Source organism: Nerophis lumbriciformis, linkage group LG08, assembly GCF_033978685.3.
Source record: "Nerophis lumbriciformis linkage group LG08, RoL_Nlum_v2.1, whole genome shotgun sequence".
Taxonomy (NCBI): domain Eukaryota; kingdom Metazoa; phylum Chordata; class Actinopteri; order Syngnathiformes; family Syngnathidae; genus Nerophis; species Nerophis lumbriciformis.
This window is the reverse complement of record NC_084555.2, coordinates 31,570,599-31,597,500: the sequence shown is the minus strand read 5'-3', so window position 1 is coordinate 31,597,500 and position 26,902 is coordinate 31,570,599. Positions and strand designations below refer to the sequence as shown.

The 26,902-nt window shown below is 40.1% G+C and overlaps 1 protein-coding gene across 3 annotated transcripts in view; it reads left to right on the top strand.

Moving 5' to 3' along the window:
- arid1b (AT-rich interactive domain 1B) overlaps window positions 1-26,902 on the top strand; it is a 584,854-nt gene that overhangs the window by 176,291 nt on the left and 381,661 nt on the right. The window lies entirely within an intron of this gene.

Sequence of the window (26,902 nt, the reverse complement as noted above, 5' to 3'; positions counted from 1 at the left end):
TGTTCCCCTTAAAGTCCTCCAGTGTCCAGTGACTTACTCCCTACGTTTGTAAATAATAACAAAAACGGCAACAATAATAGATAATAGAAAATTATCGCTCGAATCACTGCAGTATCTGCGATATACTGATACTGTATATGGTATCGTTACTATTGATACTTCATCATATTCATCCGCCCACCTGTTTACATCCAAGAGCTCTTGCTTAGCGGTTAGCAGGGCCTTTTATATAATTCATCCTCCAGTGATAATGATATTTGTAAGAAACCGCCAAGGAGGCGAGGATTAATGACTTAGAAGCAGATTTGCAATGTGGAGGGATGTCAGTTGCCAGCTCGGTAGCAAGGACGTTACATTGGGTTTCGCTCGCATTGCGGTCAAATTTGCGGGACATGTATCATCAACATGAAATATCACAATATAAAAGTAGTATTAAAAGCTGCATCGTCGACCACATTTATATCATTTATTTTGTATACTGTCTATATTGTGCAACCCTAATATAGTACAGCATATTCTAGGCCAATGCAAACTACAAACACAATGATAAACAAGTATACATTGTAAAATCGATAATTACGTGCAGTGCCAATCAACTATAAGCCTTGCTGCTTAAGAGTGTATATTGCCAATACAGGTAAGTGCCCTATTCTGCATATATCCTCCTATGAACCAGCATTTGTGTTTTTTCAGAAATGTGTAACTCTTTGACAAAATAAATAGACCAAAAATCAAAGCCCACTGCAGAGGAAGTGCGATCTCAGGAGGATATCTGAGTATAATTGTATGCATTTTCAAGCAATACATACAGTGTCTGTTTGCATTTGTGTCCAAAATGTTACTCCTTAAGTTTCAACCTCCATCAGTGACAACACTGAAGTAAAACATATGAAATATTGTATACTGTTAAGTAACTCTCCAGCTTTTAGGTTTGAATGCAGGCAACCTTGGCATTGCTCCACTGGTTGCAATTGGCAATCTGTTTCCATATTTACTAGTTGAAACACCAGTACAATGTACCTTATTATTTTGTAATTGTTTTTAAATTCACCCCAGGTGTTTATTTTATGTGTACACTACATTGTATATCAATAATCACCATATTTAAATGATGTCAAGCTCACATGCACACATCGGTAGATCCGAATTGGTCACACGGTAAAACTAAAATAATGCTATTTGGTAACAGTAGAAGAGAAAGTCAAACACAAATACAGATAGACAAAGTAAACATTGAAAGAGTAAATGAAACCACATTTCTAGGTATAATGATTGATGATAAAATGAACTGGAAATCTCATATAAAAAATATACAACATAAAGTAGAAAGAAACATGTCAATAATGAACAAAGCAAAACATGTTCTGGACCAAAAATCACTTCATGTTTTTTACTGCTCGCTAGTGTTACCATATCTGAGTTATTGTGTAGAAATATGGGGAAACAACTACAAATGCGCGCTTCTTTCACTAACGGTGTTACAAAAAAGACCAATTAGAATAATACATAATGCTGAATATAGAGAACATACAAACCCTTTATTTATTGAATTACAAATATTGAAATTCAATGCGCCGCTTGGGAACCAAAATATTTCTGAATTATGTCATTTGGATCATGCGTCTTGGATTATTTTGTATACAAAGACAGTATTATACAGTTTGCTGTAAGCCCAGCATGACTGTACCTTAGTGCACAAAGCATGGTCCATAAATATATGGTTGAATGGGTTTGGTGTGGAAGACCAAAACCCTGTCAGAATTGCATTTAATTTATATTAATTTGTCTATATTATGTTTGCAAAACGTGAGTCATATTTCAGTTTTGACTATTATTGTTGTCCTCTATGCAAACTGTTGATCATTTGGTCAATGTTGGTATGCCCTGACACCAAAAAATTAAAAGCAAAACACATATTTTTAAACATACATATTAACTTTTTTCCGTTGATTCTTTTAGTCATTTTTTAATGTCACAGACAAAGACAGAAGACACTTTAAGTGCATTTAGATGAGGGGGGGGCCCATAGCCCAGATCCGTATATACAGAGAGTAGTGTATGGACAACTGGGTTTCAGACCATCTCCTGAATGATTGGTCAAAACCCCTCACATGACTGCATGGCGCCATGTTGAGTACCAACTTTGAGCTGGCCCTATACTTCCTCGTCGGACATCTATTTTAGTTAAAGAGTCTTTTGACGTGTGAACATGCCTTGTTGAGCAGCATGGGGCTGCTCCAATCACAAAAACTGTGCAAAGCATATGCATCACTTTCCCCGTAACCCAGAAAGAAGAACATTATGGGAAGTGAATGTCTTGAAACACTCTGGACATGATTGACCTATGTTTTAAGCAGAACCTATTTCTATCCAATCTTTTCATAACAGGGCTCCTGGTATTGCCATTCTGTTCTTGTCATGTTTTTTTATGTGCAACGTGACAGCGAACAGTTTCAAGCTTTCATAGAAACATTCATATGTAAATTTATTTTCCATTTTCATTTGTATTCATTAATTTAAGGTCAAAAAAATAAACAACATTAAAATAAATCATGAATGAAAAGAAGCAGCAATTTATTCCACTATCAAGTTGGTTTTATAAACTAACACCTGATTAAAATGCTTCTTTCCAATGTCACTGTTCTAAATCTCAATTTAGTTGATCACTATATATATATATATATATATATATATATATATATATATATATATATATATATATATTAGGGGTGTAACAGTACACAAAAATGTCGGTTCGGTATGTACCTCGGTTTAGAGGTCACGGTTCGGTTCATTTTCGGTACAGTAAGAAAACAACAAAATATAAATTTTTGGGTTATTTATTTACCAAATTTGTAAACAATGGCTTTATCCTTTTAACATTGGGAACACTATAATAATCCTGCCCACCTTAATCAACATTAAACTGCCTCAAGTTGTTGCTCAGATTAAATAAAATGACAAAACTTTTCTTCTACATATAAAAAGTGCAACATTAAACAGTTTCAAGTCAACTCATCATGCTTAATTTATTACACCATTTGGGAAGCCTGTAGTTGATTTTTGTTATGTAAATGTTATATTTTTATCAACATGTGATAGCAGGGACCCTGCCATTCAAAACTAGGCTGCTACATTACTAATGATTACAACACACACACACACACACACACACACACACACACACACACACACACACACACACACACACACACACACACACACACACACACACACCACACAATGAGCGAACACACACACACACACACCGCAAAATGAGCTAACGTTACGCTAAAAGCTAATTAGCCTTCACCTCAAGCCAGAACTGCGAGCGAGCTGAGCTGTATGGCGTCACATTAGTGCCAAAAATCCGAGCGCATAAAAACTGTTATCGCGCGCTGATTCTCCACTTCGTGCGCGCGCGACACCCTTTTGCGCGCACGTGGTGCCTTTTTGCGCGCGCATAATGCCTTTTTGCGTGCGCGCGGTGCCTTTCTGTGCGCGGACCGTCTCGGTCTGTGCGCTGTCATGTTTCGTTTTGGCACTTATGGTATGCTTAGACGGCCCCTTCTTTCTGATTGGTCAGGCGAAAAATGCTCAGAGCCAATCAGAAATATAGCAGGGCGGGTCATCGTCAATATGTATCAAGATTTACGGAGGAAGAAGTGGATAAAAACATGTCGCGCGCTGATGAAGGTTATTTCATACCACACAATGCAGGGTACTACAAAATGTGACCCAAATAAATAATAAGACAACAAACACCATAATCACATCTTTCAGCCAGAACTGCTCCACCAGCAATAACATCCAACCATAACATTATTTTATATTTTCACTTCTTCTTGAACATTTGTTTTCGAATTTATGGAATTTCTTTTGATTCAGCCATAAAATTAATGAAATAATCTTTGAATTTTGTTTTTAAAATGTTAAAAATAGCCTTTTAATAATGTATTCCGAAACAGTTTAAAATAATCAGAGAACTGACTAACACTGACCCTACACAACTATGTTGCACAATTAAGTCTTTTTTTTGTTTTAAAGCGAAATAGGTAATTTCAACAGGTACAGCATCCTATGTCATATCTACATGTAATAAGATTTGTAACAAGGCAAACCGTTTGTTAATTGGTCGAAAATCGAGCAAGTTATGGTAATTTAATTAGTACATGTACCATTGACATCAATCTAATGATTGAGGCTAGCTGTCCGAGGTAAGATGGCTACAACGTTGCTACGCTGGAGAATCATTGGTCGTATGAAAAATGCTCAGAGCCAATCAGAAAGGAGGGGCCATCTAAGCATACCCGCCCCCAAAGTGCCAAAAAGAAACAGACAGCGCGAGGAGAGATGCCAGGAGTACACAGAGAGCGCACAGACCGAGACGGCACGCGCGCAGAAAGGCATCAGCGCGCGATAACAGTTTTTATGCGCTTGGATTTTTGGCACTAATGTGACGCCATAGAGCTGCAGTTTGTTTCTAGAACGTCAACGGGCTCATAGTGATATTACTAGTAGTTGACTGGGAGGTGTTTATTATAATTTGGGAAGAGTCCGCTGCCTTACTTGCTAAACACCTTTCTGTTCACTCCACCGAAGGAGCACTGACTATATGCGCTCTGAATGCGCAATGCTGATTGGCTGTTACATGTGCTCTGAATACGCACTGCTGATTGGCTGTTACATGTGCTCTGAATACGCACTGCTGATTGGCTGTTGCATGTGCTCTGAATACGCACTGCTGATTGGCTGTTACATGTGCTCTGAATACGCACTGCTGATTGGCTGTTGGATGCGCTCTGACTACGCACTGCTGATTGGCTGTCACCGCTCTGCGTGTAACCAATCAGATGGTTCTGTGGGTGGGACAATGCTGGGTGCTGCAGAGAAGTACTGACAGATGCAGAGGCAGAACTATGCGGAGCAGCTTGTTAAGACTATAGTTTGGGTGGTGGCTCTTTGTTGTTAAGGCGGCCGCCTTAACAACAAAGAGCTGCAGGAAACCCTGAAACTCAAGACAGCCATGACATTGTGTTCTTTACAAGTGTATGTAAACTTTTGATCGCGACTGTATATAGAGCAGTGATTACAACAAAATAATTGGAGGCAGCCATAATTCACATACCTTGCATCATTTCTTCGTCATTCTTGGTCCAAATCTAATAAGGATTTTGGCAAAATGAGGGTGAAAGTTTTAGTTTTTTTTTGTTTGTTTTTGGTTCTTTTTGTTTTTGGTCACTAAACACTGCATGAATGCAGCGGTGGACTGCATCAAATATGGCGACAAAATTGCCCAGAATTCATGTTTTGACTAAATAAAAGCATGTTTTATTGTAAGTTTATGAGCTGGAGTATGTTTAGAACTATATTTGGACTTATTGTTTTTTTCAGCAGGAAAACTAACGTCAGAACAACCGCAATTTCTATATATTGTAGTACACACTGGATGCTTCAGTGCACAGCCGCACACATCCTGGTTACCCAACATGCCGCCTGTTGTTTAGTTGTCCTGACTCTCTATGTACTGTATGGCTCTGTTATAGCCTTGAGTTAATGTTTCCTCACCTGGCTCCTTTGTCTTCAGCCATGCATTCATTTGTGTGTGTGTGTGTGTGTGTGTGTGTGAGTGTGTGTGTGTGTGTGTGTGTGTGTGTGTGTGTGTGTGTGTGTGTGTGTGTGTGTGCGTGTGTGTGTGTGTGTGTGTGTGTGTGTGTGTGTGTCTGTCTATTTGTCTGGTGATGGTATAAAAGGGTAACCTGACTCTCGCCAGATCCTTGTAGTTCGCTGAGCTCCACACAAGGATCTGGGCTCCAAGGCATTGCAAACTCCTTGAAGATAGCAAAAAATAATCGCCGGGCGGGATTTCATAGATGTGACGTAGCGCCGAAGCGACTGTTTGATTCAAACAACAATGGCGGCACGGAGCGAGGAGTCTTGTGCTGACATTGATTCTAGTATTGCAACTGTTTTGTCGAATCTATCGAATATTAATTCTTTAAAAGATGAACAGAGAACGGTTTTGAAGGCATGTATTGGTGGCAAAGATGTTTTGGCTCTTCTTCCGACCGGGTTTGGATTTCCCAGCGTCGCTCTCATCAGCGTCACGGGTTGATTTGTATGTGAGTGGTTGAAGTAGCACGTCATTCAAGATAACGGACAAGTGGTCTATCCAATCTTATACAATGATTTTTTTTTACAAGGCCCTGCCTTCTGAAATACATCTCCTATTGAGAAGTCCCAGATCAAGGTGTGGAGCTCAGCGAACTACAAGGATCTGGCGAGAGTCAGGGTAATAAAAGGGGAGAGGTTGGTCAGTGTTTTTAAGTCTGTAAAGCACTTTGTGTTGCATGTTTTTGTGTATCACCTGGTCATACTTGCCAACCTTGAGACCTCCGATTTCGGGAGGTGGGGGGCGGGGGGTGTGGTCGTATATATAATACATATATATATAAGAAATACTTGACTTTCAGTGAATTCTAGCTATATATATATTTTATTATATATATATATATATATATATATATATATATATATATATATATATATATATATATATATATATATATATATATATATATATATAAATAAACAAAAGAAATACTTGAATTTCAGTGTTCATTTATTTACACATATACACACACATAACACTCCTCTCTACTCATTGTTGAGTTAAGGGTTGAATTGTCCATCCTTGTTCTATTCTCTGTCACTCTTTCAGAACACATACATTATACAAATATACATTATAAAATCAATAAGAAAACGGGAGCTCTAATTTGGGAGTCTGAATTAGGATCAGAAGTTCCTATATAAACATTGCGTACTCACGTCGCCATTTTGTATTGATTACTGCAGCTGTGCACTGGATTCATTCACAAATACAAACTACAACTCACAAACACTTTAGAGTTTGGCTCCACCATCAGAATGTGTACATAAACTTATAAAGATCACATGGATATTATTCAGTGAGTTGATTCACCAAAACTAACCTGTTATACAGGAGGAAAAAGCACACAGGACGTTTCAATTGTTCACAGACTGGTCGCTCTCATCAGAATGACAAGACACTTCCGGTCTGCAGGTGATAGCATTCAATTGGGAAGAAACGCCCTACTGCCCCCTACTGACCAATGTGAATACTGATAAATGTGTAATGACAGCTCCAAAAACAAATGCAAACCACAAAATAAAATAAATAAATCAACACAAAAATGTGACACATTATGGGGGGGTCACATATGCATGTACAGTAGATGACAGTATTGTCCTGTTTAAAAGTGTCACAACATTGCTGTTTACGGCAGACAAACTGCTTTACGGTAGACGAAAACTTGACTGCTGTTGTGTGTTGTTACCGCGCTTGGAGGACGTTAATGAAACTGCCTAACAATAAACCCACATAAGGAACCAAGAACTTGCCCTCGATCATTCTACAGTTATAACGTGATTGGGCAGGCATGCTGTTTATATTGTGGGAAAGCAGACGTGAGAACAGGCTGTCAACACGTCACTCAGGTCCGCATGGAGTTGGAGGGGCCATGGTCTCCAGCTCCGCCTGAATTTCGGGAGATTTTCGGGAGAAAATTTGTCCCGGGAGGTTTTCGGGAGAGGCGCTGAATTTCGTGAGTCTCCCGGAAAATCCGGGAGGGTTGGCAAGTATGCACCTGGTGCACAAACAGTTTAACAACAATCTCCATTCACATACAGTCCCATTATAATTTGTTTATGAGGTAACGTCAAATCTATTTGCGACAGGTCGCCACAAATGAATACATGTATGGGCAACGCTGCGTTATGACCAGTACCTGGTGACCCACTTTAATAGTGTGTGTACATATTGTCTAATAAACAGTTATAGCCCATATATGACCTTTCTATGATAGCAAAGATGGCAGCCCTGTGGAGTAGAAGCTCATAAAAGAGAGTTGCACATACAAGGGTGACAAAGGAACTGTCAGGCGCACATGAACTTTGTACTGCCAAGTTCAGCCTGATGCAGCACAGACGGTTGTTTCTCAGAAGTTGGGTTGCAGTTCAAATTGTTTTGGATTGGAGCAAAGGCTGCCCATGTGTTTTCCATCCACTCTGCAGCCAGTGGGATCTCTTGGCCTGTGTGGAATGACTGTGGCCTGGATAAGAACTGAACAAAATGGTGCAGGAGAAACAGTACAGCCTATTGAAACATAATTGGACAGGAAAGAATAGCTCAGAGAGAAGAGTGCTTCCGAGCTCGTGTTAAAGAATATTGTCCCTGATGATGTACTCATTAATTTAAATGGAAATGCATAATATTCCATGCTTGACCACATGAGGTTGAGAATATGAGTTGTAGTAGTACATAAATACTACAATACTAATTAGTTTTGTCGTCTGTGCAACATCTACTGTGATATATAGCCTTAATATATGTTTTTACATTTTAATACTTAGCGAACATTCATACTAGCTCGCCTCTTGTCAGCAGCACACTCTCTTGTTTTCTTACCGGCAATGCTCTCACACATAGAGACTGTGCAGCCAAGTGAACAAACACAACTCTCTCTCAACTCAGAGATCCACTGCCAGGTTGCATATTGCAATTGCAACAATGTGTTTTCATCATTGCAGTTGATGTGGCAGCAATTAACCTGTGCTGACTTTTATACACCAGGTAATTCTGCTCCAACATTCTGATTGGCCATTAGCTGCATTTCACCTGTACGGTCTATTGGTTGCCATACCAACCACTGCAGTGATCAGGGAGCTGGTGTCCTTCTATTTGTCATTGTAATGCATGTTAATAGGGTTTGAAATAAAAATGTTTTAGTCACGTCACATGCTTGTCAATGCCGTAGAAAAGCGACAAGACTGTTATGTCGTTATCATGAAAGCCTTTCTGTAAGAGAATAAAGCAGCAGGAACATTCATCAGCCACAACATTAGGTACACCTGCACATTACCTTACCAGTACAAAAGCATGGGTTGGAGTGGGGTTGAGGATGGAAAGGGGGAGAAGGAGTGATCGCTAAATGACTTTAACCCAATTTGTATAATTGGCCATGACACATGTCCATGTACAGTAATTGTAATGGACGCTGTAGAAATTACAATCATGTGGGAGTGACAAAAAGTGAGTGTTTTTGGTCAAAAACAAGATGTCGGCGCCTGTAAGTGCTTTTAGAGAGAAGCCTATATTGGTTTGAGTTTATTTATTTAAAGGGACAATGCACATTATTATGCTCAACACAAGATGTTTTGTATATATGCCATACTATAGCAAAGATGCTAATTTTCATCCACAATCCCTAAACATAAAAACAGATTAACACAACAGCACAATACAGCACATGCACAGCAGAATACAATACTTAAAAATATATATAAAACACAGGCATAAAGTAGCAGTTTTAAAATAGGTTAAACATGTTTGCATGTTTGTTTTACCTGTAACCGTGCTTTTATGGTTTAACTTAAAAGTGAAAAGTGTGCTGCTCTCCCTGATTGGGGTTGGAAGGCTGTTACAAATTTGTCTGGCTTTTACAGAAAATAGTCTGCAAAGTTCTCCAATAAATCTGTATTTTGTCGCTTTAAAAAAAAAAAAAAAAGAGTCCAAATACTCCCTGAATATGGCCACAAAGTTGCCAAGTTGGCCACATTTATCCCACCTGCTACGTCTTCTTATTCTCTGGCAGACCAGGTGTGTATGAGGCTTGTTAAGAAGCAGAGGCAATTTCAACATCTCCAAATTTTGAAATGAGAACTACAACTAAGATGCATGTTACAGTCAAACAGCTAGAGTATAGCTGCAAGTGTTTATACTTTCAGTATAAACCCTTTTTAGAGTGCAATAAAAGACTGGATTCAGCTCTTTGGCAAAGACTACTCCCTTACTAGGCAACACATTGTAGTCTACACTACTGCCATTGAACGTCTTAGAACTGGAACTGCATGCAAAGTCTACTATATAATAATTGCAAATGAAACTCAGAACGAAGTTTAAAAAATCAAAATAAAACTATTGGACATCACAGTTATCATTAACAAAATGTCATTTGTACCACAAACCCGTTCAAGATTAGACAAACAAACATTGTACAGGAACATAACAGGAACAGTGATGGGGGGCCACTTAACGGCGTCTAGTAAAAAGGTGGGAAAAAGGTTGACGCTGGGGAAGGATGAGTAAAACAGTCCATCTCAGACTGGGCTTCTATAAGCAAGGGGTCACAGACTGGGGCCAAGAAAAAGAAAAACTCGTAGCACACAAACATTTTACACAGAAACCTCAAGACTTGCAACAAGAGGGTAGGTGGCAGGCATCTGGCCCGAAACTGCCAGCCACTAAGGCGCTGCTCCGTTGTCTGTCATACCACATGGGGTGAACGATGGCAAAGGTGTGGTGGTGAGGGTGTGTGTGCATATGCCCATTGCCAGGGTGTAGTGTTGTTGTATCTATAAGCCTGGAGTCGCTCTGCCAGCGTTACTAGCAAAGTTCAACTCCAAGGTATTGTTGAAGGAATGAGGATTGTCAGAGCGGCTATTACTGTGATGTCCTTGCTGGGATGTTTTCAGAACAGCCTTCGTCTGTCGTGAGCAGCATCAAGGCCATTTGAGGGAGTCGAATCGTTGTTTACCAAGTGAGCAAACATTTCAATGGTTTGTCTGATCTAATCATCCATTCTGGCTCTCAGTCGATCAATCTTTGCATTTCAGTAAGCCTTTCAGTGATGTTGTCCAACTTACGATTCAGTTCTGAAATCGCCACAGTCTGTGTTCCCACAGCCGGACCAGTGCCTTCCAGTGCGACGGGCAGCCTTTTTCAGCCGTCTTCCGAATCTGACAATACACCAAAGCAATGTTCAGCCCAATCAGCAGATGAACTGCAATCGCAGTTCTAAATAGACGGAAAGCACTGAGAGGCACAGGACTCTACATTTCTCCCACAAGTTCCTCACGTACCCAACGATCCGTCAGGGCAGCCAGGTTCCCCCGAACAGTTTTTCCTCATCGAAAATATTTTGTCAATTGGAGTCGAGAGTCCAGCTTATCAATTCCATGCTTAGGTGTTTAGATTTTGGAGGACAGCGGAGAAAAATACGCAAGAGGCAAGCGTGCAGAAACAGAGGGGGAGGGAATGCGACTGCCTTCACCAAATTTCAAATGTTGAAAACAGGTGTTGAAAACGAGGTTTTGTTATTAAACAAATGGGCAAAGATTAACACATTTAAACACACACAAATGTACCGTAAATAGGTACCGTTGAGTACTGTTATCGATTCCCATCCCTATTGTCAACCAAATCTAAATATTTTATATTGTACAATTGTATCTTTATTGTTCTAAATACAGACTTAAATATGCAGCCTCTTAAATTGGATGCCATTTGCAGGTGTACCTCAAGTTATGTCCATTGTGAGAGATCATTTTCACTTTACTTGTACTCAAAATATTTTACACGCCCCACAATATTATCTGACAAATACTCTTTTCATTTCCCCAGCTCCCATGTTTGTCGTTTCACATTTTTTGCCCCAACAAGAGAATAGGGCCTTGTTGCCATTTTGCAAAATACATCTCATGCTGTGTTTTAGAATTCCAAGTGATATTTGAAAATATTGATCCGTACAAAAACATGACATTTTTCTACAGACTTTCCATTGATTTGAGTGAGATAGGAATTCAAACAGGGAAACAATACAAGACAAATACCATGTCTTCAATTTTGAATCCAAGAGTAAACACGCCTGGAAATTGAACCTGCACAGTATAGCAGGGCAGGATTACAAATTTAGGATTTGGTGAGCTTTCAGATCAGAGCTGCTCTTTTCTCCAAGTGAACGTCGGTCTTTTGTGTCAGTTTTTGTGTATGTGTGCGTGCTAATCGAGTGAATCTGCTGCAGCGTTTCTGAGCTGAGAAAAGGTCAAACTGTGAACTTTATATGTGATTCAGGGATAAAATGAGGCATGATGTTAGTCGCAGCAAACATAACTCACACACACACACACACACACACACACACACACACACACACACACACACACACACACACACACACACACATAAACACATAATTGCAAACACACTCAAGATGAGGTTGTCATTGAGGTTTTCACCCAATATTACTTGGAGAAATCCAAGCTGCAAAGTTCTTTATTTTGTACTTTGCAGCTTTGTGTGCAGCACCCCCTCAGCCCACTTCACTCCCATTAACCCGAGCCAGAGCACATCTTCACGCTGATGGAACCATTCCAGCTGCCTTTGACAAAGAATTAGCTCTGCAACCAAGCACTATTAGCTTGTTCAGTAACAAATCGAAGTGAAAAAATCCCCTTTCTTTGTGTCTTTTGTACTGTCCTGACCTCATCTGATTGCAAGCAGCAGTGGAGGTTGTAAAGGTTATACAAAATATTTCTTACACATCCAGCCTGATGGGACTAATACAAACATATCAAATCAACAGGATAAAAGTGTGAAAAGAAAAAGGAATACACAACTGGATTGTGGCTGGGATAACGGGGTTTGGTTGTCACACTCATTATATCTCGGCGCCAGAGTATATTGTCTTTCAAATTGAGGTATGGTAATTGGTAGGCCCTACAGAAACTGTGTTTTTTTCCCCCTTTCCCGGCATCTTTACCCCCTGGATTTTGTTTTCAATGAAAAATAATCCTCAGCAACAACAATGCGAAAGAGACTGATACACTTGTAAACAATGGAGAAGACATTTCTACCAAAATACAAACTTTGTGTGAATAAATATCTTCCTAGTTGCAACAGTGTGAAAAAAATGGATTTAAAAAGCTGCCAGAAATAGTTAACTAGTTATATGAGTTTTCCAATCACCACTTATTTGCTCAAGAAGCATTGCCACAACAAATGTATACACAATCTGGAAGGGTGTTTAGCTGCAGTGGCAATATTGTCACCTGCCACACAATATCCTGAAGTTGGCAGCTGTGTGTTCCTGGCTTAAATTATTAAAGGAACAAGGGTTTTCTAAAAAAGTTGAGCTAAAAAAACACAATTGTTAAAGGTAAATTATTTTCAAGTTGCTGCTAATGTTTAAAAAGTCCTCTTAAACCAGGGACTTTATTTAAATTTGTTGTATTTTGTGTTTTTGTTATAAACTGAGGATTTGGGCACAGCGCAAGTTTGTTTTAAAAAAGGTTGATGATTATACTTTACCATTTTTACTGTATATTATTTTCAAAGCTTTTTAATATTTTGTGTGCAGCTATCTATGCATGAAACTTTAAAATGTCCAGCAATGTACTTATGTTAAGTATGTATTTCAATAAAACAACTAGACACACTTATTTTAGTTTGACTTTGTCTAAATTCACTTTCGGGAAAAAAAATATTGCAATATATATTGTGTATTCAGCCAAAATATATTGAGATATGTAGGGCTGCAACAACTAATCGATTAAATCGATTAAAATCGATTATATAAATAGTTGGCCATTAATTTAGTCATTGATTCGTTGGATCCATTCTATGCGCATGCACAGAGGCTACTTTTTTTTTTTTTAACCTTTATTTATAAATTGCAACATTTACAAACAGCTGAGAAACAATAATCAAAATAATAGGGGTGTAACGGTACGTGTATTTGTATCGAACCGTTTCGGTACGGGGGTTTTGTTTAGGTGCGGAAGTGTACCGAACAAGTTTCCACACGGACATATTAAGTAGCGTACTGCACGTTGTTTAAACAATACTCAAAATGCCGGACATTTGAGTCATTTATGAAACTCCGCCCTGACAGCTCTGCAAAAGAGGACATGTCCGGTGAAAAGAGGACGTATGGTCAGTCTATCCTAGCCCGTTAGCTGCTAGCATGCTAGCAAAAGAGGACTAGCAGCGATTGGTTTCACCGTACGTGATAGGATAGACTGACCATACGTCCTCTTTTCACCGGACATGTCCTGTTTTGCGGAGCTGTCGGGTGGAGTTTCTTAAATGCCTCAAATGTCCGGCATTTTGAGTTAGGGTTGCGTGTATTTTCAATGTACGTTCAGGGTTAAGAAAGTTAAAAACAAAGCAAATTGTGCGAGCAGCAGCATTGGTGAGGGAGGGGCAGAGACAGAGAGGTTGTGATAAATGCGCATGCGTCGCCAGGCTCTGCTTTTTATCGATACATTTATCAGATTAAATGTTTTATTATCTATAGCAGGGGTATCAAAAGTGTGCATTTTTGTAACATGTTCCTTGTTTTATTTGGCAAGTTGAAAGAACATGGTGCCATTATGCTGTTTTTTTTCAATAAAATACTGGAAAGGATAGAAATGTAGTTTGTCTCTTTTATCCGATTATTAATTGATTAATCGAAGTAATAATCGACAGATTAATCAATTATCAAATTAATCGTTAGTTGCAGCCCTAGAGATATGACTTTTGGTCCATATCGCCAAGCCCTAATTTCAATTTTTTAATGGATTTTTGTGATTTCTGATTGTTTGTGAGGACATGAATGTGACTTCTGTGTATGTGCGCGGGCGTTGGCATAGCAACGCATACAGCACAGTTCAGCATATTTTGGCTTGTTAATAAAGAAAAAGTTGATCCATCACCCCCTTATGTTTGTTTAATATACAGAACTGTATAGCACTTTATATCATGTTCAAAGTGTACAAACTTTCACTAAAATATGGACTTCTGTCAAGGCTGGAACCCATTCTTCATATTTACATTGTTTCTTTTGGACACATTTGCTTCACCATACAAACTTTTTGATTAACGAGCCTCGTTTAAGGACCAATTAAGTTTGTAAATCGGGTTCCACTATAGTAGTTGTTGCTTTTGTTAAGTTTTGTACTATTGACTTTGTTATGCTCAAAGTAATGTATGTAATAAAAGTACTGAAAGAACTACTTTAAATTTTGTTTTCATCTTGTTAAACTGTCAATAGCTCAAATGCCATACATAAATAGACACCATCCATCCATCCATCCATCCATTTTCTACCGCTTATTCCCTTTTTGGGGTCGCGGGGGGCGCTGGAGCCTATCTCAGCTACAATCGGGCGGAAGGCGGGGTACACCCTGGACAAGTCGCCACCTCATCGCAGGGCCAACACAGATAGACAGACAACATCCACACTCACATCCACACACTAGGGCCAATTTAGTGTTGCCAATCAACTTATCCCCGGGTGCATGTCTTTGGAGGTGGGAGGAAGCCGGAGTACCCAGAGGGAACCCACGCAGTCACGGGGAGAACATGCAAACTCCACACAGAAAGATCCCGAGCCCGGGATTGAACCCAAGACTACTCAGGACCTTCGTATTGTGAGGCAGATGCACTAACCCCTCTGCCACCGTGAAGACACATTCACAGTTAATACATGTGTTTTTCGGTATTGGTCAATCACACTCATCGATAATGATAGCCTAAAACTCATACACCTGCGGTATCTACATGTAAATTGTCATATATTTTAAGGACATTGAGAAAAAAAAGAAGAAAAAAAAAAAAAAGGACATTGAGGATTTAAAATTGCTGGTAGTCAAGGTCAAAGGTCAGTATCTACAATAGGGTGCTTCTTTCTGACCATTTTGTGGTCTGTATTACTCCTGAGTGGTAACAGATAGTGTCCATAATCTGCTGTTCCTGTCTAATACTCTGAGCTCATAAAAGTTGAAATGAGAGTGCTGTAATTTGAAGAATTTTCAGAATTTTTTTTTTATAGTGTATTTGCTTTATTGAGCAATATACTGTACACTTAAGTGTGGCAGATTGTTGGACTTCAGAAGTTGGCAGGCTGCCATGTTTAAACTCATAACAATGTCAGAAAATGTTACCGGAGAACATGGGATTCACTTCTGCACCAAGAAAGTGTGCCTTAAATAAGTGTCTAGAGAGTAATTACATGTAAGAGAATACAGTACAGTCACTTTATGGCATGATATAAAGTGTAAATATGCCGTAGAGTGGTATTTAGTTTGGACTCCTGGTCTTTGAAAAATGCAAGTCGGTTCTTATGAGATGTGGACATGGGTAAAGCGATCCTACTAGTCCTTTCCTCGATTGCTCTTATCTATTTCCTGTTGTTGCCATGATTGTTACCTCTTGGGAGCAGTTCTCAGCTGATTAGAGGAGACACGTTCTCTTCAGGGAGACCGACTGAACTGATTTAGACGTTTATCATCGGCCCACTATTGTGTTGCGCAATAAAAAGTTCAAAGACAGTCGCCGACAATCTTTTTTAGGAAGCTGGTCAACTTTAACTTTGTTCAGATTTTTGGGAATGAATGTGTTCCAGAGTTAATCTCCCACCATCCCTAAAATCTATGTTTAAGTAACATTTCAAGGAAGAAATACAATTAATAGATAACAATAAAACACTATGTGTGAGCTATAATCAAATGAAGACGTCGTCAGCCTTTACACTTGCTCTGTGTTAAAGGCCTACTGAAACCCACTACTACCGACCACGCAGTCTGATAGTTTATATATCAATGATGAAATCTTAAAATTGCAACACATGCCAATACGGCTTACTAAAGTGCAATTTTAAATTTCGCGCGAAATATCCCGCTGAAAACGTCTCGGTTTGATGACGTCTGCGCGTGACGTCACGGATTGTAGGGGACATTTTGGGACAGCATGGTGGCCAGCTATTAAGTCGTCTGTTTTCACCGCAGAATCCCACAGTATTCTGGACATCTGTGTTGGTAAATCTTTTGCAATTTGTTCAATGAACAATGGAGACAGCAAAGAAGAAAGCTGTAGGTGGGAAGCGGTGTATTGCGGTGTTGTGCCGGATAACGCACCCCCGCCGTAGAATGCACCCCCTGACTGTTGTGCCGGATAACGGCACAACAATGTTTCATTGTTTACATTCCCGGAAGATGACAGTCAAGCTTTACCATTGGCCTGTGGAGAACTGGGACAACAGAGACTCTTACCAGGAGGACTTTGAGTTGGATATGCAGACGCGGTACCGTGAGTACGCGTGCAGCTGCGGCTTCCAAACATTTGATCGCTTGCCCGTACATGCGTGCCGCTATGTGCATGTCATGTACGTAACTTTGGGACTTTGGGGAAATATGTGCTGTATGAACTTTGGGGAGGTGAACGGTACTTTGGGCTGTGGGTTTGAGTGTGTTGTGCAGGTGTTTGAGTTGTATTGGCGAGTTATATGGACAGGAGGGGGGAGGTGTTTGTTATGCGGGATTCATTTGTGGCATATTAAATATAAGCCTGGTTGTGTTGTGGCTAATAGAGTATATATATGTCTTGTGTTTATTTACTGTTTTAATCATTCCCAGCTGAATATCAGGTCCCACCCGCCTCTCACAGCATCTTCCCTATCTGAATCGCTCCCACTGCCCTCTAGTCCTTCACTCTCACTTTCCTCATCCACGAATCTTTCATCCTCGCTCTAATTAATGGGGAAATCGTCGCTTTCTCGGTCCGAATCGCTCTCCCTGCTGGTGGCCATGATTGTAAACAATGTGTAGATGTGAGGAGTTCCACAACCTGTGACGTCACGCGCATATCGTCTGCTACTTCCGGTACAGGCAAGGCTTTTTTATCAGCGACCAAAAGTTGCGAACTTTATCGTTGATGTTCTCTACTAAATCCTTTCAGCAAAAATATGGCAATATCGCAAAATGATCAAGTATGATACATAGAATGGACCTGCTATCCCCGTTTGAATAAGAAAATCGCATTTTAGTAGGCCTTTAACATTTAACAAGTGTTAGGTTAGGGCAGCACGGTGGAAGAGGGGTTAGTACGTCTGCCTCACAATACGAAGGTCCTGAGTAGTCTGCGGTTCAATCCCAGGCTCGGGATCTTTCTGTGTGGAGTTTGCTAGTTCTCCCCGTGACTGCGTGGGTTCCCTCCGGGTACTCCGGCTTCCTCCCACCTCCAAAAAAAACATGCACCTGGGGATAGGTTGATTGGCAACACTAAATTGGCCCTAGTGTGTGAATGTGAGTGTGAATGTTGTCTGTCTATCTGTGTTGGCCCTGCGATGAGGTGGCGACTTGTCCAGGGTGTACCCCGCCTTCCGCCCGATTGAAGCTGAGATAGGCTCCAGCGCCCCCCGCGACCCCGAAGGGAATAAGCGGTAGAAAATGGATGGATGGATGGAAGTGTTAGGTTAACAGGTTAACTATTGACTCTCTACCGCTAATAATAAGACTAACAACCTTTTCACATTAGAACCAATTTCTATTTCCCAGTACCTGGAAATCCTTAATCGGTACTCAATGGTACCAATTGTCAGTACTTTTGTGTGTGTTAATAAATGTCAATTGTTTAAAAGTCAAATCATTTTTAAATGTAACATATAAAAATTATATAAATATGATTACTGTACTTTCCAGTTGTTATATTTTGTTTTCTTATTACATTTCTGGGTCTAATTTAAAAATATTATATAGCAGACTTTGCATGCAGTTGCAATTCCAAGACATTAGATATGGCAGTAGTGTATAGAATACGGTGTGCTTTGTCATTAAGCTGAATCAATTTTTTTGTTTTGCCCTACACAGTGTATACTGTAAGTATTGTACTTATTACGCACAAGCTGTTTGATTGTAATGAGCATCTTATTTGTAATTTTCATTATCAAATTTGAGGTGTTGAACTCGGCATGTAAAATCGCTAATGCTAATCAGTAATATGTCTATGGCAGATCCAATGTAAGTTAACATCAAGCAAGCACATTTTGGAAAAAGTGGAGCCTTACTTTTCGTTTCAATGTTTAGATAGGCTCCAGCACCCCCTGTGACTCAGAACGGGACAAGCGGTAGAAAATGGATGGATGGATGTTTTATATCGGCATGCATGATTTGTTGAAATGGAAAAATTGCAGCATTACCGAGAGGCAGATTGGCTGAGTCCGGTGTGAGTGTTGCTTGAGTGATTGTTTCCTTGCCAAGTGTTTGAGCTGGCCAAGGCTGCAATCGAATGTGACGTGACCAGCAATCTAAGTATCAAAATATGGTACCATTTTATTTAACGTGAACCGATACCGGGTATACCGATGGAATTCAGTCAATGCCAATACAAGTACTTATCCTTATCCCTAATAGTAACAGCCAATACTATTATTGCGATTGCTATTAATATTATGTAGCACCACTCTAAATATTAGCTAGATGAGAGTAATTAAAGTTAAGTTAAAGTACCACTGTTAGTCACACACACACTAGGTGTGGTGAAATTACCCTCTGCATTTGACCCATCCCCTTGTTCCACCACCTGGGAGGTGAGGGGAGCAGTGAGCAACAGCGATGGCTGCGCTCTGGAATCATTTTGGTGATTTAACCCCCAATTCCAACCCTTGATGCTGAGTGCCAGTATGACTCAGCTGGGGGTTTGAACTCACAACATGCCAATCTCAGGGCGGACACTATTAGTGGTTGCTTGTAGGGCTAGGGGATATGGACCAAAACTGATACCCCCATAATTTTAGGCCAAATTGCGATATACGATATATATTGGTAATTTAAACAAAACCTCTAACGTATTTAGTAAAACATCCAAAGTGTTTAATTTAAACTCAACACCACATTGCTGTAACTACCAGTGTTCTGAAAATTACTTTTAAAAAGTAATTAATCATAGGTACTCATTAACTAACCAAAAAAGGAAGTTATTACTAATGGTAATACTTCTTAATAAATGTAATTTATTAAGAACATAATTTATTATGTTAGATCCACTATGGACTTGACTTTCACAATATGATGCTAGACCCACTCGACGTCCATTGCATCCGGTCTCCCCTAGAGGGGGGGTCACCCACATCTGCGGTCCTCTCCAAGGTTTCTCATAGTCATTCACATTGACATCCCACTGGGTTGTGAGTTTCCTTGCTATTATGTGGGCTCTGAACCGAGGATGTCATTGTGGCTTGTGCAGCCCTTTGAGACACTTGTGATTTAGGGCTATATAAATAAACATTGATTGATTGATTTAATTAATAACTAGGGAATGTAATTAATGCATTACTTGCTGTTCTGTTAAAACTTTCCAGTTCTCTTGATTAACCAGAGTTACATCTGGTTAATCAAGAGAAGAAGCTGCTGCCCGTTTCCGCCAGCCGGCGGAGCTACGGTGCGGGCACGTCGGATGTGCACAAAGACGAATGTGGTGGGGGGGGGGTCGTTGTCGGCAGGAAGGGTGTAAATATCAAAGGGAGGAACAAAATATATTATATTATCGGTATGGTAGTATTGTCTCAAATACATACCCCTTTCTAAAATGTACCAGTATATCTTGTATTACCGGTAGACCACCCAGCCGTAGGTGCTTGGGTTCTTTATGAAGAAAAGTGAATACCTGATAGGTGCACCTGATGGATGGAAAATTCCAGAACACCAAATTTCTTAATTAAGATACAGTCACAGTATGAAAAAAAGCACAATAACCATAAGACAGAAAACCTAACACACAATAGGTATGTAGTCTATTTTTCCTCACACAATATAATGGTGGTGGGCCTAACACATTCATTCATACAGTCTTGAGTACTCACAAACTCCCGACACAGACACAATGTTGCAAGCCTGTTGTTGACGAACACACTTTTGAGCGTTTTGTAAGGTCCTCCTGGAACGTTTAGTAATCCAGGAAATGTTGTGTAATCCTGGTAGAAGGTTTTGAGTGCAACCGAACGTTGTGTGCTTTGGACTCCCGAAAAAAAGGACATATGAAGGCGGTCTTCTCGTTGTCCTCTTCTGCCATTTAGATGTTGTAATACCTAATACCAGGACTGAAAACCATTGACTACCAGACAAGCAAACTAAAGCATCATCAATCCTTGGCACGGTGTATTGATCTGGGATGGTTCGACGGTTCAGTGTCCGGTAGTTGACACACATTCGAAGTTGACCATTCATCTTACGTGTAAAGACGATGGGTGAGGAGTATGAACTCCTTGACTCCGTTATGATCCCTGCTGCCAGCAGTCCCTGGAGGGGATGTCTGAGATCATCCAAATCGGGTGGCACTAAATGCCTGGATCGCTCCCTAAACGGAGTTTTGTCATCCACACGGAAATGGTGCTCCAACCCTTTGGCCAGGCCAACATCCCACTCCTCTGTGAAAAATACAGTGGGATATCGGGCGAGTGTGGCTCTTTGGTCATTGGGGACTCACTGAGGTCAAATAATGAGGGATCCAGTGTGGGAGCAGCTTGGCCTTTGGGGCTTGATGTGTCAGTCACCATGTCAGCAAGGTGCAAATGAGCAACTATGGTGCCCATTGCAATAGCAGTTGCCTTCAAAGATTCATTATGCAGGAGTACCGAAAACATATTTTTGTCCAACGTCTTGGGGAATAACGCTGTCGGCTGGACTAGCACACTGGGAGGAAGAGCAGGTAAGTGAGCACGCTCTGTGATGAGGATGCTGTCTCCAATGTCTCTTTGATCTGTAACTTTGCAGATAGCAATGTGCTCAGTGCTGGGGTGAATGATTATTACATTTTTTAAGCAGAAGGTGCAGGTTCGATCGCCCAGTTAAGGTTACTTCAGGGAGGGTGAAAGAGTTATTTGTGTTATTTTGCACTAAAAAACCACTTTATTGACCAATGTGGTTCATATGACTTCAAAACATGCATCTAATTAAACCAAAAAAAGGCACACAAGTTTCACCTTGCCTGTTGAGGTGAAGACAATCAGGTTGGCTGGCCTTGCTAACAAGGCGTCCTTTATTTATTTTTCAGGAAGTTTGGCAAGTGTTTGGAACAAATTCCTTAAAAATATTCAATAGTTCGCATAATGTACAAAAGGGATATTTAACAAATTGTTTTGGGTGACACATTTTCAGAAAGCTAAAGACCGGGGGGCCGAACTTCTCCCATCACTATTTGACTTATTTGCTATATTCTGGAAAACCAGCGTCCTCTACAATACACATTTGATTTTGGTCTGTTTGTTTTGTCAGAGTGAACATGTGAGTCCTTCACAAGTTTTTTAAATTGAATTCGCAGGTCACCCGTTGAATAGCCCAAATGATGAAAAGGAGAAGACCTAAGATGGAACCTTGAGGAACACTACTTGTATAACTAAAATATTTGAACAAATAACTACTGACTGCATCTGAAGTAAACATGCTACAGCAACACGTAAAATAAATCAAATTATGAAAAACATGTGTAACTGCTAAAAAGGAGAGGACTTAAAGCAGTGCCTTGAAAAACACCTCAATTATGTTAAAGTTAGAACCCCAGTGTTCTAAACTTGCTCGCAGGGTTAAAATGTCAATGCAAGGATCTGCCAATGTGTTTACAGTAGTCCGGGTCCTCTTTACCAGTGTTTTTCAACCTTTTTTAAACCACGGCACATTTTTTTCATTGAGAAACATCCTGAGGCACACCACAAGCAGAAATCATTAAAAAATTAAACTCAGTAGCCGATATTGACAATAAAAAGTCGTTCTTGCAATTGTTGGATATGAATATAACCAAGCATGCATCACTATAGCTCTTGTCTCAAAGTAGGTGTACTGTCACGACCTGTCACATCATGCCATGACTTATTTTGAGTTTTTTGGTGTTTTCATGTGTGTAGTGTTTTAGTTCTTGTCTTGCGCTCCTATTTTGGCGTTTTGTTGGTATTTTCCTGTTGCGATTTCATGTCTTCCTTGAGCGCTATTCTCCGCAACTGCTTTGTTTTCGCCATCAAGTTGTGCGGACGCTATGCTTCTTTGTGGGGACATTGTTGATTGTCATGTCAGATGTACTTTGTGGACGCTGTCTCTGCTCCACACGCTGTAAGTCTTTGCTGTCGTCCAGCATTTTGTGTTTTGTTACTTTACAGCCAGTTCAGTTTTAGTTTCGTTTTGCATAGCCATGTATAAGCGTCAATGCCTTTTCTTAGCGGCACTCGCCTTTAGTTTATTTTTGGTTTAAGAATTAGATACCTTTTTACCCGCACGCTGCCTCCAGCTGTCGTTTGCATATTGTGATCATGACACAACGTCTTCCCGACATCTACAAAGCAATTAGCTACTTGCTGCCACCTACTGATATTGAGGAGGATAACATGGTTACTCTGCCGAGCTCTAGACAGCACAGACACTCAACAACGGAACATTATTTGCGGATTATAATTACTTGTGTGCAAAAAATATTTTTAACCCAAATATGTGAAATTACATAATCTCCCACGGCACACCAGACTGTATCTCACAGCACACTAGTGTACCGCGGCACAGTGGTTGAAAAACATTGCTCTATACAACATCAGCACTCTGTGGTTTTCAGGAAATTTGCTCCAAAAATGTTTGTCTTACACATTTTAACTGAAGTCGGCCAGTTGAATAGCCCTGCTGTACAAACTGTGTGTTGTTTTAGATTTGAACATTCATGCTGTTTTGTGACAGTCCGTTTCAGTTTGATGCTTTTCTCAGTGTGTTTTTGTAAGACAAAAATAGTTTCCAAATAGCTTCTCGTCATTTGAGGTTTTGTGTGTCAACAAAATTAAATATTAAACGCAGAATATAATAGCTTGCATGTACAATGCACATTTCTCACACAGGAAATTAATTGAGACAAAACAATCTGGCTGCAAGGGCGATTGCAGAGATGTTATTGAAATGTTGATTGCAGAGACACCCTTGGATTCTTGTTTCTATATGAATGTCAGTTTCCCTTTCAGTACCAGTGCACCATTTTACTCTTCCTTCCCTCCTTACTCCCCACCCTCCACCTCCCTTGCTTTTAATCACACCAGGTTAATTAAAAGGCCGCCGAGCCTTTCTGCAGCCTGGCCCCTAGCTTTACAACCCCCTTGCTGTGGTCTGCTGCCTGCTATAGCAATCCCCCGCCCAGCCACACAAACACACACTCTCTCTCTCACGGAAATTGGAGCTCACCTTGGCCACGGGGGGTTGGGATGCGGCGACTGAAAGGACAAGACAGAGGAAATGAAAGTCAGCAAAGAGAGTGTGAGTGAAAAGAGAGTGGTGGGAGCAGAAAGTGCGGGAGGGGGGCCTAAAGTTCAGTGTCATTAATTGGTCACCATTGGAATATTAAGTGCAGAACTCTGTTAATTAGCGTGATAATAAAACGTGCTGCTGGCTGGAAGGGTCTGGAAGGATGCAGGGAGGACAGCTGACGGGGAATGAGGGCAAATGGCAACCGAGGAGGAGAGGCAAAACGAGGCTGGGTGTCGGGTGATAAGGAGGAGAGAGAGATGTCCGTGGGTAAAGGTCTGGCAGTGGTAATTTGCGGAGAGCCGCGTTAATTGTCATAACCTTTTAAATGGCAGAGTTTATCTGAGCCCTCTAAATGTCCCCATGTATCTCCACGGCAACCCAAGGCCTGCCACACTCAGATTGGCTGTGTGTGACGAGCACTTAAGCTTGATGAATTTTACACATATGCATTTATGAGTGTATAGGCGCACGGCATATAAAAACATACCCATGGGACACTTTATTTGGAACACCCGTACGGTGAAATGACCTCCACTGTAGCTAAAATTCTACACTGTATCTGGTTTGATTTTCCTGGTACCATTTCAGCTTGAATGGACTTTATTTATTTCAGTGGGTATAGCAAGCAACAAGGGATTTAATGGTATGGACATTTCATATCACAGTTATTGTGATCAAAATGATCACAGTTATCATTGCTATCACAATATTGTTGAATGTGCTCAACAAGTAAAAAAAAAATTATAAAAATTATTAGACACACAATGTACTTTCTTAGCAGAAGAAACATTATAATACGGTCCCCATTTTCTAAATGTGTTAGTAAATCTTAATCTTTTAAAAACAAACATTTTTGTATGTAACATTTAACACTGAGCTGTGTTGTCCAGTTGTTATCATGTTTTCTTACATCTCAGTGTGTCATTTGCAAGTACTGTAAGATGTAGTAGACTTTGCATGCAGTTACAATTCCAAGACATTAGATGGCAGTAGTGTACGAACTATCGTGTGCTGCCTTAGCTAGTAAGTCGTTTTTGCCGTCAAGTTGAAAGTGCCAGTATATTTTTTTTGTTGAGCCCTACAAAGTATTTTTACTGTAACGTGCATCTCAGTTGTAGTTTTCATTACCAAATTTTAAGGTGTTGAAATGTAAACTCGCAAATACTAGTCGGTAGGTGGTTTATGGAAAATCCAATGTGTATTAGCATTGAGGTAGCACATTTTTGAAAGTGGAGCCTTACTGTACTTTGTTGGCATGGAACATTGTATCATTACTTAGGGACACTCCATCTGCATGTAATGTGAATGCTTGACCGCTTGTTTCCCTGCCAAGTGCTTAAATCAGTGCGAAGTTTGCAACTGGATGTGACGTCTTGTGCAACAAATAGGAATAGGAATGTGAATCAACGTAGGGCACCGTTTGATTTTACACAAATCATTACATCTAATACCTATGGACTTTGGTCGGTACCAATAAATTTGGTACCCATCCCTAGTTAAAGCCCTCAAATCAGCGATGTAACGCACCCCAAGAAACAATTTCATACTACAAAGCTTTGATTGATTGACTGATTGAGACTTTTATTAGTAGGTTGCACAGTGAAGTACATATTCCGTGCAATTGACCACTAAATGGTAACACCCGAATAAGTTTTTCAACTTGTTTAAGTCTGGGTCCACTTAAATTGATTGATGATACAGATATATACTATCATATATACTATCATCATAATACAGTCATCACACAAGATAATCACATTGAATTATTTACATTATTTACAATTCGGGGTGTGGAGGGGGGAGGGGGGTTAGGTTTGGTTGTTATCATCAGCTCTTTCTTATTACTCATCTGTTTCCAAATAATTCGTATTTTAAATGCTGCCTCTTGACGGTCGACTTTACTCAGCAGTCGTTCAATGAGTCCAATGAGATCTACTGCAAGAGCTGTGTTGTAATTTGGGGACGTGTAAAGATAACTAAAACAACATGTTAGTAGACAACTCCAGTGGCTCCCACTGGGCATTGTCCAGTTGTCAAGACATTGTATGTGTATGTACCAATAAAGAACACATTCCGACAATAAATGTTCCTCCAGTGGGTTCGAAGCCACCAGCTCTTTCAGTTCCCACTGAAACATTATTACCACTTACAGTCTAATTAGATCTAATACAAACACTGTCTGGAAAACTAAGAAACCCACACATTGGTGACTCAGTCTTGTCTTGTTGTTACTATGGCGGCCAATTGCATCTGTGTTCGTAATATGTTTTCTTACAAAATAAACATGTTTTGTGTTAGCTTGCTCTGAACTCCCTGACTGGAAGTCATTATCTCACCTGCTCCGTTGCCCCTCTATGACATCATCACTAATTGAGGCGGCAATCCTTTTGTTAACCATCACACGCAGTTGCACCACAAGTGTCTGTGCATTTTTAATTTTTTAATTTTATTGAGTATGACTGTAAAGTAAGCCACAATGGGGCCAAAGAAAGTTGCGAGTGGGATTATTTTGATAAAGAAGGTGAGAAACACAAGTGTTTATATGTATGTCACAATTGTTTCTGCATTCAAAACTTTGCCAAGAGGTTATGTATTCGCTGTCTGTCTGTTAGTTGGCAACATCCAAAAGTTATGGGTTGATTTTGATTAAACTTCAGAGAAATGTCCAAAATGGGATAAGGAACAGTGTTGACATTTTGGTGATGATCCGGATTAGCATCTAGGTTCTTTATTATGGGAAGAATAGTGCCTGGTGTAAGTCTGCGCTCTTTGACTGCTTGTTTAGTTCTCAATAAATGTGCCTTTAGGTGTCAAAAACGGATTAATAACATTTACCGTATTTTTCGGACTATAAGTCGCAGTTTTTTTCATAGTTTGGCCAGGCTCCAGTGCGATTTATATATGTTTTTTTCCTTCTTTATTATGCATTTTCGGCAGGTGCGACTTATACTCCGGTGCGACTTATACTCCGAAAAATACGGTACGTGTATTTCTTGTTGGAGAAAATGCTGCG